Below are 12,634 nucleotides of genomic sequence, written 5' to 3'. Positions count from 1 at the left end.
TTTCCCAAGACGTAGCTTGTAAGAGCGTGTATGTTGTTGCTAAGGAACAGTCTTTCCTGTTCCCCGGTAGGTGGTCTCCTTATGAATATCATTACAGATCCATATTCAGGGAAGGCAAGACACCTTTATCCCTCCAGACCATGTTTATCGCTATTTCTTTGCACTTAAATATGGTAACGGGGCAGATTATTTTCACATCGATAGCTCTCTTTCACTTTACGACACAAGCCGTGCAGCCGTGACACTGAAGCTTTAAGCTAATTACTGAGACGAAGGAGAAGAAACAGATTAGCAATGGGACTCTATTGGAAACTATCATTGTTTTTATTGTTTCTATTCTGTAGGCCTGCCGTCCACTTTAAACATACATGGCATTGTCTCCCTGTTTACATTCATTAATCATGCACAACATTAGGACTTTGTCCAGAGGTTTATCCATGGGAGGTCCAGTCCGGAGCAGAGGGCTTCCCTAGAGTTGTAGCCTCACTTACCCCAGCAGAGTTGTCTCTATGTTGGGTAGAAGCCGAGGGCATGGCCCCTCTTCCTCATGCTGGGCCTCCATCTGCTCTGGAGGTGCTTAGATTCCCATATTGATGGCTCAACAATGAGTTTATGACACAAGTCCCCATGAGTGACGGAGGACCTTGTCCCGTCCGGGCCCCTTAATTGCCAAACAACTACGCAGCCATAGTCGGCAGCGTGCCAAGGCTAATGGGAGACCCGGTCCTACCACTCCTCCTGCAGGGGTCTGGGAATTGCAGTTTACAGCTGCCTGGGCATTTCAAAACACAAAGGGAGTCATTTCTGGCTTCTCGAGAACCGTTGACGGAGGACTAGGATCATTCGAACGATTGCCCTCTGTGTCTTCGTCTGAATTTACAACGGCCACCGTCAGAGCACGTCAATTCGCAACCCGCCGTGCAAGGGTACGATCAAATGGACAGGCTCTCACCTTGGAAACATCGTTTCTAACATTCTCCAAGACTGTTGATAGTTCTCCCGACTCCAGGGAGCCAAGGTGAGCGCGGATCTGACAAAAGCTGTCTCCGTCTCCCGTCTACTCGGGAGTCACTTTGGGAAGCCCTCCAAAACGGTACGGTCTCAATGCTAAACAAGTTCCGCTAGTTATCCCGGCTTTACCCAGTTCACACGACCTGTCAACAACGCTGCCTGTTTGGTGGGTCCAAGTTAAAAGGAAATCTCTGCCTACACCTCCACCCACCCTGCCTCCTTGCCCAAAATAGGTGATAAAAGCGAGAGTTTTCACATCTGAGCGCCTGCAACAATGCTACTGTAACTACAAAAGGAGGAGACGCCACATCGCGATGACGACCGGTGATGAATATGAAAGATGTGTTTCCTTCCCGACTGAGATCAGAGATGGGCCGGGAGATATGCGCTGCTATTTTGCTCTGAGTGATCTGACCTGTGTGTGTGTGTGTGTGTGTGTGTGTGTGTGTGTGTGTGTGTGGACTGAAAAGTAGGCTCATTGACATGCGTGTGTGTTAATGCTTTGCTGCTGGCACTGGGCACAGAGCAGCTGGCAAAATCTGTCTCCTGTCACAGTTTATTTATTTTTTTCTTATACACTTGAAGTAAATCGTAATTTTGGAGAAAATAGCTAAGATGTGCAGGCTTAAAGAAGGTGCATTTTATCTTTCTATGCATATTACCATACTATCTTTTTGAGTCTTAAGAATATATTAAAAGGTCTGAATATGCTACTGGTTAACGGTTGTCAACAGTTGGTTTGCAGTTAATACTTGGCATAATTACAATTAGTAAATATTGTTGCTCTCTGCAACTGTGGTTCCAGGTAAAGCATATTTATTTGCTCACGTTTTCTCATCACTTGGAATTGCCATAGGGGACAAATCCGGAGACAGCCCTCAACTGTTGACACGCACCCAATTTAAGAGACACTTAAAGGGTATAATTGAGGCCTACTACACACACCACAAGCACTGGCTGGATGAGCACCTGTGCCAAGAAGCGCTGCCCAGTGTGGCGTGGGGCCAGGGCCGCTACCCTCCCTGTCTGCCTGGCGCGGAGGCGAGCTACCCGCTGATGAGGAATTAGAAAGTCATTAAGGAGCACAAACAGCAAGATGGCAGAGTCGCAGCCGACTCCGGTCTTGGATTTGTGTCTCAATTTAGGGGTAAAACCGAAAAGATTTTATTCCCTCGCTAATTACCTGATTTGGGAATTCTATTTTTAAGGTTTGCATTACGTAATATGAATTAAGAATAAGAGGAAAACATAACAAAATGTATTACTTATCATTTTAAACTACTAACTCTAAAAGCAAAACAAAGGGGTTTTCTCCCGCTGTATTAATCCAATGTTCGGCCAGGTTCAATTTTATTACCTCTCAGCCCCACACACACAACCACGAAAGCCACTGGATCTTAACCATCGAATTCAGCTTTCATTCTAAAACATTACTTTGATAATATTTATACCTTTTGAGGACAAATAATGTTCCAACTTAGCCACGGTGTCGCGTCGACGTGTGGTATTTTACACCTTGAAATAACACCGGCTCCAACAGGCTTTACTCGGCTCTGTACTGTAGCAGGAGGCTCTGTACTGTAGCAGGAGCATTGAGGCTCCCTCTGATAGCGTCTCTATCTCCATATCCAATCCAATTTCCCACCTGTCACTGCGTGGTGCCGCTGCTCCCTGCCCCGCCCTTTGCCACCTTTTCAGGTGACTTCCCGCCTCGGCTCATGCTCGCCGATCACACTCGCCCTGCGCAAATGCTTGAGGTACCTAATTAAGGCCTTCATATGCAAATGAGGCTCACAGGGCGTCTCCACAGATGGCAAGGCTACTGGACCCGACTCTGGGGGTTCATTCGAAGGGCAACCAGGCCCGGGGTGTTTGTTTGGAAGTGAGGGAGAAAGGGTTAATAGTGCTGAGATGGGAATGGAGGGGGCTGCAGTGAGGAATGGAGTTCAGATGAGAGAGAGAGACGGGTTCATAACTGGTCACCCCGACTGGTATGAATTGTAAAACTGGGCGAGGAACAGGAACGGAGAAGGGCATGGATTGAAGCGTGAACTGTAAAACATCGCAGGAAACATCAGGAAAGCATTCCGTCAAATTAAGCTCGAGCCATCCGGCGAGTCCACATGAAATGTCTCGGATATTCTTGTGTGTGGTCTGGCTGAAATCGGCGGTTAAAGTGAAAATCCATGAGGTCGTCTGCGTGGGGTGAACTACACTACTCGTCCCAGAATTTCACTCGAAACTGTAATGTTTCTCTGGAAAGTTCGCCTTCTCCTCCCAGTCACTTAAGGTGTCTTGTCTTTTTATATTCGTCCATTTCAAATATTCACTGACCACAGCTAGAGACGCCATTCTATCAAATTCACCGCCGCTGCTTTTCTCTCCTTGCAAAGATCACGTCCAATCCGGGCCTTCAACGCCCGGGAAAGGCGGACCCCGCCACCAACAATGGAAACGCCACATGCATGACACAAAGACGTTGAATGGCTCTTTCCTATAAAGTTGCAGGTAAATAAAGAATAAAATATATATATATATTTTTTTTTTTATGGAACAATCTTACGGATTACCACTTTAAAGTTATGAAGCAAAGTCATAAATCATCCCTCAACATTCTTATAGACCCAAAGTCCTATTCAAATAGAGGTTATCGATCCCTCTCTAATCACAACTGTCTTGATGTGTCCTCAGCAACTTGTGAACATTTTATTATTTTGGGCTGATATTTGGTCACACATTTGACTTTCTTTTTCTTCTTGTCTCTCCCATGCCCCTTGCTGTCCTAAATGAATGTGAGCCCATCTCCCTGTCTGTTGAAGCCCACAACCTGCCCCCATTACCCTGTTCCCTCATGCCTCCAAAAGGATTATTATTATTTTTTTTTTACATTGTTCCCCTGGAACATTTTGTCACTTATCTTGTTAAAGTTTCTGTTCCATCTCGCTGTTAACATGCCATCGTTCAACCTCTCATAAAAAAATTTAAATAAACCCAATCAGGCCCCTACAGTTGTCACTAATTTTAGCCCCCTTCAATTACCATTTTCCTCTTGGAAAAAAAGTTCTAAAAATACATGATTTTTTTTTTTTGTTTTGTTTTTTTGTCAACTGAAGGCTTTTCTGAACCGAAAAAAATTATCCTTTAAATATTTTAGCCGTGGTTAAGAGGCCTTCACAGAACCGGATCCCTTGTGTGTCTAATGATCTATTATTAACTGTTGATTTCGGAGGATTGTTGTCGTTTCATTCTTTCGAACCTCAGCGGCACGCTTAACACGGTCGATCACGGTGTCTTTATTGCACGTCTGGAGCGCGGGCGTGGCATTCAGGGGAACGAATCGAACGTGTACGTCGCTCTAAAATACACTTTGTTCCCAGAAATGACGATACCCAGCTCTCCGTCCCATTAAAAACAAATAGCTGGTGCACCCTGAAGCCCCTTTCGGATTTTCCCAAAAGGCATTTCACGCTGGATGTCAAAAGAGTCCCACACAATGAAACGGAAGTAAAAGTGAGGTGGGTGTTGGATGTATAAGTGATATTTCTGCCAAACTTTGGACCGTATCGTCACATATTGAACCGTGTGCTTAAAATGTCTGCATGGTTTTTGACTCAGTTCTCATATTTGACAGATCGGTGCATTTGGTTGTTGAAGGTACATTCTTCCAGCTGAGAATGATGACAAAACGAGGGCCTTAAATGAAGTCCTTTCTCTCTTTGCACAATATTTACAAAGTGATCTGCGCCGTTGCATCGTCCGACCTCAGTTATGGCGGTTACTGTGCCATCGTGGGTCTGGAGATATGATGGGGAAATGGAAATAGCCGTAGACCCACGTGCCTGGTCCTCGGGATGGTTCTTCAGTTCTTCCTTCAACAGGAAGTCGGATGTGTCTACGCTGACATTTGAGCACTCAACAACCCAAATGGATCAGCTGTCCGGCGGCTTTATCAGACTCAACCTGAGCCTCTGTCTGACGAGCGCCCGTTTGCGAAGAGGTCCTCAAAGAAGCCGAGGGCGGCCAAAGTGCAATCCGGACGCCGCCGCTGGCGGAGAGGTCAAGGCGCGTGGGAACTCGACAGACACCGCGAATGAGGCCATAATTCCCTTGTGCTGCACTTAAATTCTGGAGCGAATAACGCCCCCAAGGCTTGCCAGCTTAGTAAGTCGTTGACACATCAGTGGCTCTGATTGCACAGTCAATTACCTATCCATCTTTCATGGGCGAGGAGTATGAGATAGGGTGTGGGCTCATCCATGCATTCACCCTCCACCAGCCATCCCTCAAAACCAGAGGTGAAGCACACCAGAGAGAGAAGAGAGACACAAGAGAGGATATCAGGTTATTTTTTTTCCCCCTCTATGTGCATAATAAAGGTTAATAACAGTCCTTTCCTATGTCATATTTGACATGACCAGTCATCGCAGTAATTACAATCATTACACTCCAAAGGATGTCTAGTTATCCCTCTTAAACACAGGCCACACAAAGGAAATCAATTATTCAATCAGAGTTCCACCATTCATCCCTGCCTGAGTTCACTTAATTTTGGGCCTGGGTGAATCTGCTGCAAATAAGCCCCACGACTGCAGAAGAAAAGACGAGCAGGCCCCTAATTTGTAGCCTTTCAGGCGGTCAATCACTTTTCAAAGGAATGCAAGCTTATTCTGACAATCAGGCCGACGTGAATGGGAATGGGTTTCATCTGCTATTTTACATAAGTTATCTGGCGATAAGATGGGGGGGGGGGGGGGTGATGGGGGGTGACGTAGCTGGGATTCGGGGGGGGGGCTATCTATCGGTGCAAGCAGAGAGCAGTCCATCCCGCCCCCACCTCCAGCCTGCCTTCTGTCCTTGTTCCTCTCTGCCCTCTCTCTCTCTCTCTCTCTCTCTCTCTCTCTCTCTCTCTCTCTCTCTCTCTCACCCATCCTCTGCTGCTCGTCTTGCCTATGCCCACTCGGATTGGCAGCATGTAATTTAAGAGCATGGGTACAAAGACCAAATGCCAAGCCCATAATGGAAGCGGGGATGTGTTCTGATTTAAATGGGCCACTGTGCTCTGGGCCCAGGGCCTGTAATTAAGATCAGTGGGACAAAGGAGAGGAGACAGTCTCACAATGCATTCAGGACCTGGTGCAAGATGGGGGAGAGGAAATATCTGCTCCCTCAACCTATAAATGGAAGGTTTTTTTTCTTTCGTTTTTTTTTTTGTTAATTCACTTTCATGGGACACTTAAGTTGTTGATTGAGCGCAAAAGTTAAGATTGAGCGATGTTAAATAGACGGTTATAGAAGAGGAATCATTTTATTTGTCTCACAGGTGTAATGCACTTACTGTCACACACAGGAGCGTGGTGACCCCAACACACATGCATACATACACACATACATGCATAAATACATACACACATACATATACACATACATATACATACACATACATACATTAGTAAATGTACAGGATGATGATATCGCCTGCTGGGCATTACTGCCTGTCGCACCTCCTCCGGTGCCCATGGGTCAGCTGCAGGGTCATCGGCCAGAAACCACCATTCACCAACGTTTCGCTCCTTTAATTCTGGAACGTCTCCTGGTGGCGGAGCAGTGACAGGGACGTCTCCCTGTCACTCCCTGCAGCTGATAGTTGTTCTCCCCTGTGACTGTTGTCTGGGGTTAGGTGTTCTTTCCCCAAAACCTATTCTTCCTCCTCAGCCAGAGCCAAAAGCTCCCTATCTCAGCCTCCTCTGCCAGGTCCTTTGTTGCCCTTTTTCGCCTCCCTCCGGTCACTCCTGCATCCCTCAAGAGGCGTGTGGTTGACAACCACAAAAACCCTCGGCATCCGACCTCCACTGGGTAGATGGTAGCCTTCCAGCCGGCCTCCCGGCACTCAGCAGCCAGATCCTGCCTTGGTTGTTGTTGTCATGTGGTGGTGATCTCTGTGGGGAACCGGAGCTGCCTGTCGAGGTCAACTCCTTCCACTCCTGGTCGGGGGAGAAGGGCCTTGATGTTTCTGTTGGCCTGGTGATTCTCCTTACCCCTCCTTCTGAGACAAAGCTGGTGTGGTCCTCTGCTGATGGTGGTTCTTTGTTACCCTGTCGACACACCTCCAGCACTTCGGCTAGCTTTCTCAGGACCTGGTCGTGGCGCCATCTGTAGCGCCCCTGTGAAAGCGCGATCTTGCAGCCTGATAAGATGTGCTGGAGGCTTGCGTTGGGGGCATTGCAGAGGGTGCGGCATTCTTCTTTCCCAAACCACTGGTGAAGGTTCCGAGGACAGGGAAGCGTGTTGTAGGTTGAGCGAATGAGGAAGCTGAGTCTTGCCTGTGGAATCTTCCACAGGTCTGACCAACTGATGTTCCGGTTAACAACTCCCTCCCAGGTTGTCCAGTCTTCCTTGTACATACACACTACATACACACATACATACGTACATACATACGTACACACATACATACACACATACACTCATACATACATACAAACTTACATACATAGACACACACATACATACACATAAATACATACATACATACATACATACACATACATGCATACATACATACATACATACAAACACACAAACATACATATACACATACACCCATGTAGGGAGCGATGGCTGGAGCAATTCAGCCTCTGCCCATCCCTTGCTATCCTTCCTCCAGTGGGCAGCCGTCTGCGCCCGGGGACCAATTCCAGGTGATGGATCCATGTTTTGAACAGGGACAAGACAGGAATAGTCCTGTAATAGTCTCCCCTCCATGGGGAGAAAATGCAAACTCCACCCAAAAAGGCCCCTAATCGAGATAATCAGAGTGCAGTGCCAACAGTGCCCCAGGCGGGAATCAAACCCAGGACCGTCGCAGTGCGATATTATATATATGTATAATATGTATATATTTGATGATTTGAATAAACTGTATAGATGATATGAATCCTTCTGTGGTATTTGCATAACATTTGACGATCAGAGGGACTTTTGTCGTCGATTTGTCGTGGTGGTCGTGATTGCTTCTGATGAGGAATGTGGACGTCTGCGTGTAAAACCATCCATTTGTGAAGGGGGGGGGGGGCTTTGGAGGATCTGCGAGGGAACATGCGTCTTTTTGATTGCTCACGGAGTTGGCCGCTTTGCAAAAAGAACAGCTTTAACTTCAGAGAGAATTTCGATTACCAGCAACTAGCGACTCCATCAGCGTTCCTGCAGGGGCGTTTGATCAATCTGAGTGATGAAAAGACTAAAAAGAGGCCTTCACATCCGGGTGGAGGGCTGGAAGTTTCGTCCTCCATATCCATTCTCCCACTATCGGTCTCTCCTGAGCGGGGTTTTTTTTTTTTTTTTTTTGTTCCCGAGGACATACTCTACATCCTAGTGCTCTGGGTGGCTGTGTGTTCAGACCTTTTTCCGTTTAATTAGATTTGTTAAAACAATTTTTGGAGTGCTTTATTCGGTAAAAGCTCTCAGGGGTTAATATCCGCAGAACACTTCTCTTCAGCTTCTTTTCACCAATGGAGCATAAATTATTTAAATTATTCAGAATTGTGCGACCTTTTATCTCACCCCCTTTGAAGGCAGCAAATTAAAAATGCAAATGGCCTAACTAATTAATATGCAAATGTATTCATTCCCAGTTAACAATTAGCAATTAAACCTGCAGTGTCTAGAAAGAGCACTGACAAAATTAGCAACTTATTTTTTCATCTGAAAAATAGTCAGTCCGAAAAAGAAAAAAATTGATTGACGAAATGACTTTTACTGACAACCACCTGTCTGGATAAAAACAAAATTAATAGGAAGTCATGTAGGAGACGGAAATCTGAGAGGGAGACGCGTAAAAAAACACAAAGAAAATGTGTCATTTTGTCAGGGATTTGGTTCCAAGACTATGTTTCATTACTCAATCAAACCTTAATTGAAACACAGCGTCTTTAAGGAATCTTTGGTGTGTGTGTGTGTGTGTGTGTGTGTGTGTGTGTGTGTGTGTTTGTGTGTGTGTGTGTGAGACTAATTTCTTGGAAAGCGACAAAAACGGAAAAAACAAAAAGATGAATGCAGAAAGACACAAATTCCGGCAGACAGATGAAGTGACAGTCAGTCAGAGATACAGAGTGAAGACAGACGGGCAGACAGACAGACAGAATGAATGACAGGGTAGAAAAAAAAAAGAATGACAGAGCGAGTTGCAGGGAATTAGGGCAACAGAATGGGATCGGCCATATCCCGAATCATTACATAACCGCATTGGCGAGTTTATCACAGTCATCAAAGTACGTTTGACTTTATAAGCTATTTGTCATGGTGAGAATTGGTGCATTGCTGAACAGACAATTTGGATAAAAAGAAAATGAAATAGAAAGCAGTCTGAGAAAAACGAAACAATGGCCAAATGTCCAAAAATAGCCGACATTTCCACAACAACAAAAATCGAAACATACAAAATATGCAAAAATAAGCGAAACTGTGCACAGGATGAGTTTAATATAAGTAAAATAAATGTAAAAATGCTATCATTTGTTTTTATAAATTAATAGAAATATACACAAATAGCCCAAATTCTGTTATGTATTTCACTTTTTAAATGATATTATCCTTTATTTTCCAGATTAGCGCAACAGGCTAATAGATGTGATGTTGCACCATCTCTCCGGATGAAAGACAAACTCGCATCCGTCCGGTATCTCCCCCCGTTGCACCTCATGAAGCACAATGTTTAAAACTCGACATCAATCATGCGCGGCGAGCCGTGCCTGTCTCCACCCCTCCACCCTTCCATCCCTCCGTTCACGACTCCAACCACATTCAGATCCTTTCATGTGATAGCGGAGTGGGGGGTGGGGTGGAGGCTGGGAGGCGTGAACTACACCTCCTTGTAAAGGTTATCTGTGCTACACAGACCCCCGGGGCGCGCTCGGCACCTGGCCTCGTGCACTTCTCAGCCGTCGCCGCCGCCGCTGCCGCCGTTCAGCGGAGAAACATCCAAAAGTGATGTATGTGCACGAGATCTCCGTCAGCTGCCGAGCCGTGACAATAGAGGTCAACCAGTCAGTCAATCAGGCAACGGTGGAAGAGGGGGAGCGGCTGATTTTTCTTTCCCGTCTTCTCCTTTCTTTTTTCCCGCAGCCCCATGCAACGCTAATCAGTGTCAATGTTCATCCCGAACTCCTGACAGCCGGAGGCCGCCACCACCACCACCACCACCACCACCACCATCAGTATCATCCGAACGCTCGTTCCCGTTTCCTTTAAAGTCTTGTGTTTCATTAACTCACATAAAAAAATAAATAAAAAAAAAAGGGTCCCCGCAACGCGCCTGTCCCCCGACGTTGGAATGTTATATTGCCAAAGAAGGGTTCATATTTTATTTATCGCAGTTTAATATTGTTTTTATTTTTATATATATTTGTGGTGCCTTTAAGGCTGAGCCCGCAGTCACGCCACACACTCTTTAATTTCTCCTCGGAATTGAATTCCTATCGCCGGGAGTGACGTTTGATTAAAAACCGCTTTCTCGCGCGCAAAAGGAAATGTAAACGAACGCCGGGTTATTCTTTAATACCCCAGATGTTTGCTATAATACGTCTAGATTACTTTTGCAATGTTATTTAATGTATGGCTTGATTTAATTGTTTCCGTTTAAAGTGGTAATCCGTGAGATCGGCAGCATCGGGGTCCCAGATTAACGTCCAAGGCGCTGACGTTTCTTCGGTTTTTCATCGCTTTAAATGATTTCCTGGGAAGGCAGCCTATGCTGTCGTCCGAACGATGCTCTCGTGTATTTTTTCCCGGCAGCTGTCTTTAACTTCTTGCGCGCCGGGGAACAGCTGACCTCCACCACCACGACATACAGAGAAGCGCGGGAAAACATTGAGCGGCTGCTTCTGAAAAAGTTCCAAAAAAAAAAAAAAGGGGGGATTTCTTTTGTTCAAATAATCTCACGGATCGACGCTTTAAGTGGCGTCACGCCGACCGAATTCAAAATCAGTGGGAGAATATCCCACCTCGCCGACCCCCTTTTTCGTGTAGAAGACAATAGCTTTGGATTCAAACTCGTTCTCCGGCCTCCGTGCCTCACATACAGGGCGCCGGGCGCATAATTAGCACGCTCCACACGAGACGCTCCCCACGCATGCATCTCTTTATCCGCTCACTCGCGGAATAAATAGAAACTAAACAGAAGAAATGTGGAAAGAGCCCCTTTCAAGCAAATAGGGGGGGGGGGGGGAGATAATTAATTCTGAGATTAATGTACTGTAGCACTGGTGTGTTATTAAAACGCTATTTTTAAATTACAGCTCAGAAAGCACCCCTTTGGGATTAGGAGTGTTAGCCACTGATCTCTGCTTAAGTTATGGAGGGCGTTGTAGTGTGTGTGTGTGTGTGTGTGTGTGTGTGTGTGTGTTGGCCGGGGAGTGTATTCTACATGCCCAGATCCCATGTTGAAGCTCATACACACACACACACACACACACACACACACACACACACACACACACACACACACACACACACACACACACACACACACTGTGGGCTGGATGCTGTGAACAAGTCGGTGGCGCAGTGCGGGGTGAGGAGGTTTCTCGGTGACTCTAAAATAAGGTTTTTGGTTTCACCCTCTTTATCAACATTTTAAAAGGGAGCGAGAGAGGGAGGGAGAGAGGGAGAGCGAGAGAGAGATCGGCTATCACACGTCTCGCTCTCTTAAGTGGCGTTTGATTAATGCGTCTCGCTGTGCTATTGTAAAACACTTGTTCGCCAAGCGCGGGGGTATTAGGGAGCGGTTGTACAACACGTGGCGGGTTGAGGCTCGTCATTTGTTGGTTGGGAAAAGTTAGACGTGGTAGGGTGGAAAAAAAAAAGCGAAACAAAACGAGCAGCCGCCGCTAAATATCTCACTAATGGTATAAATAAAAGAGGCGGGGCTCAGTCGCAACGACAGTGCCTCCAAGAAGGAGGTTGAGCATGGATCGCTGCTCGTGAATCGTGACCGATTCGTTCGCGGCAAACTCATTTTTGAAACGATTCGGGTGCCGTGAGTCGCTCCGGCAGGAGAGTCGTTTGCTGGCAACTCGGTGACTGCAGCCGGACATAGACTGAACCGCGACTCCAAACTCTGTCGGAGAGGCCCGAGTCACGCATGTGCCCCGAGCGGAGGCAACGACTCGATTTCCTGCGAAAAATGCGTTCCCAACCCGAAGCAGACGCTTCGGTCCCTCATCCACCCGAAGTTACACCGATCGCATCGAGCGAACGAAGAGTCGGGAAAAGTCCCAAACCTGTTAATTCGCTCGTGAAAAGGCAAATCTCTCAAAGGAGTCGAGCCTTCCGTCACTCATCGGTGCAAGAGTGTGTCTGCTTTGGTTTAACGTTCAAGACACAGTCCCTGAATGTGTGTGTGTACGGACGAGGTCTTTTCCTGTGTGTGTGTGTGTGTGTGTGTGTGTGTGTGTGTGTGTGTGTGTGTGTGTTCCATGTGTTTTTTTTTTTCTCCCGGTTGTTAGTTTTTTTTACAGGGGGTGTTTCAACACGGGAAGTGGCTGCCTGGCACCTGTGGCTGCTGGCAGACCATCCGGCGTGTTGTGGCACCGGAGGGACCTTGAAGCCCGGCGCGGTGGGAGAACGG

Source organism: Zeus faber (genome assembly GCF_960531495.2).
Source record: "Zeus faber genome assembly, chromosome: 2".
NCBI lineage: Eukaryota > Metazoa > Chordata > Actinopteri > Zeiformes > Zeidae > Zeus > Zeus faber.
Note: the sequence above shows the minus strand (reverse complement) of the source record.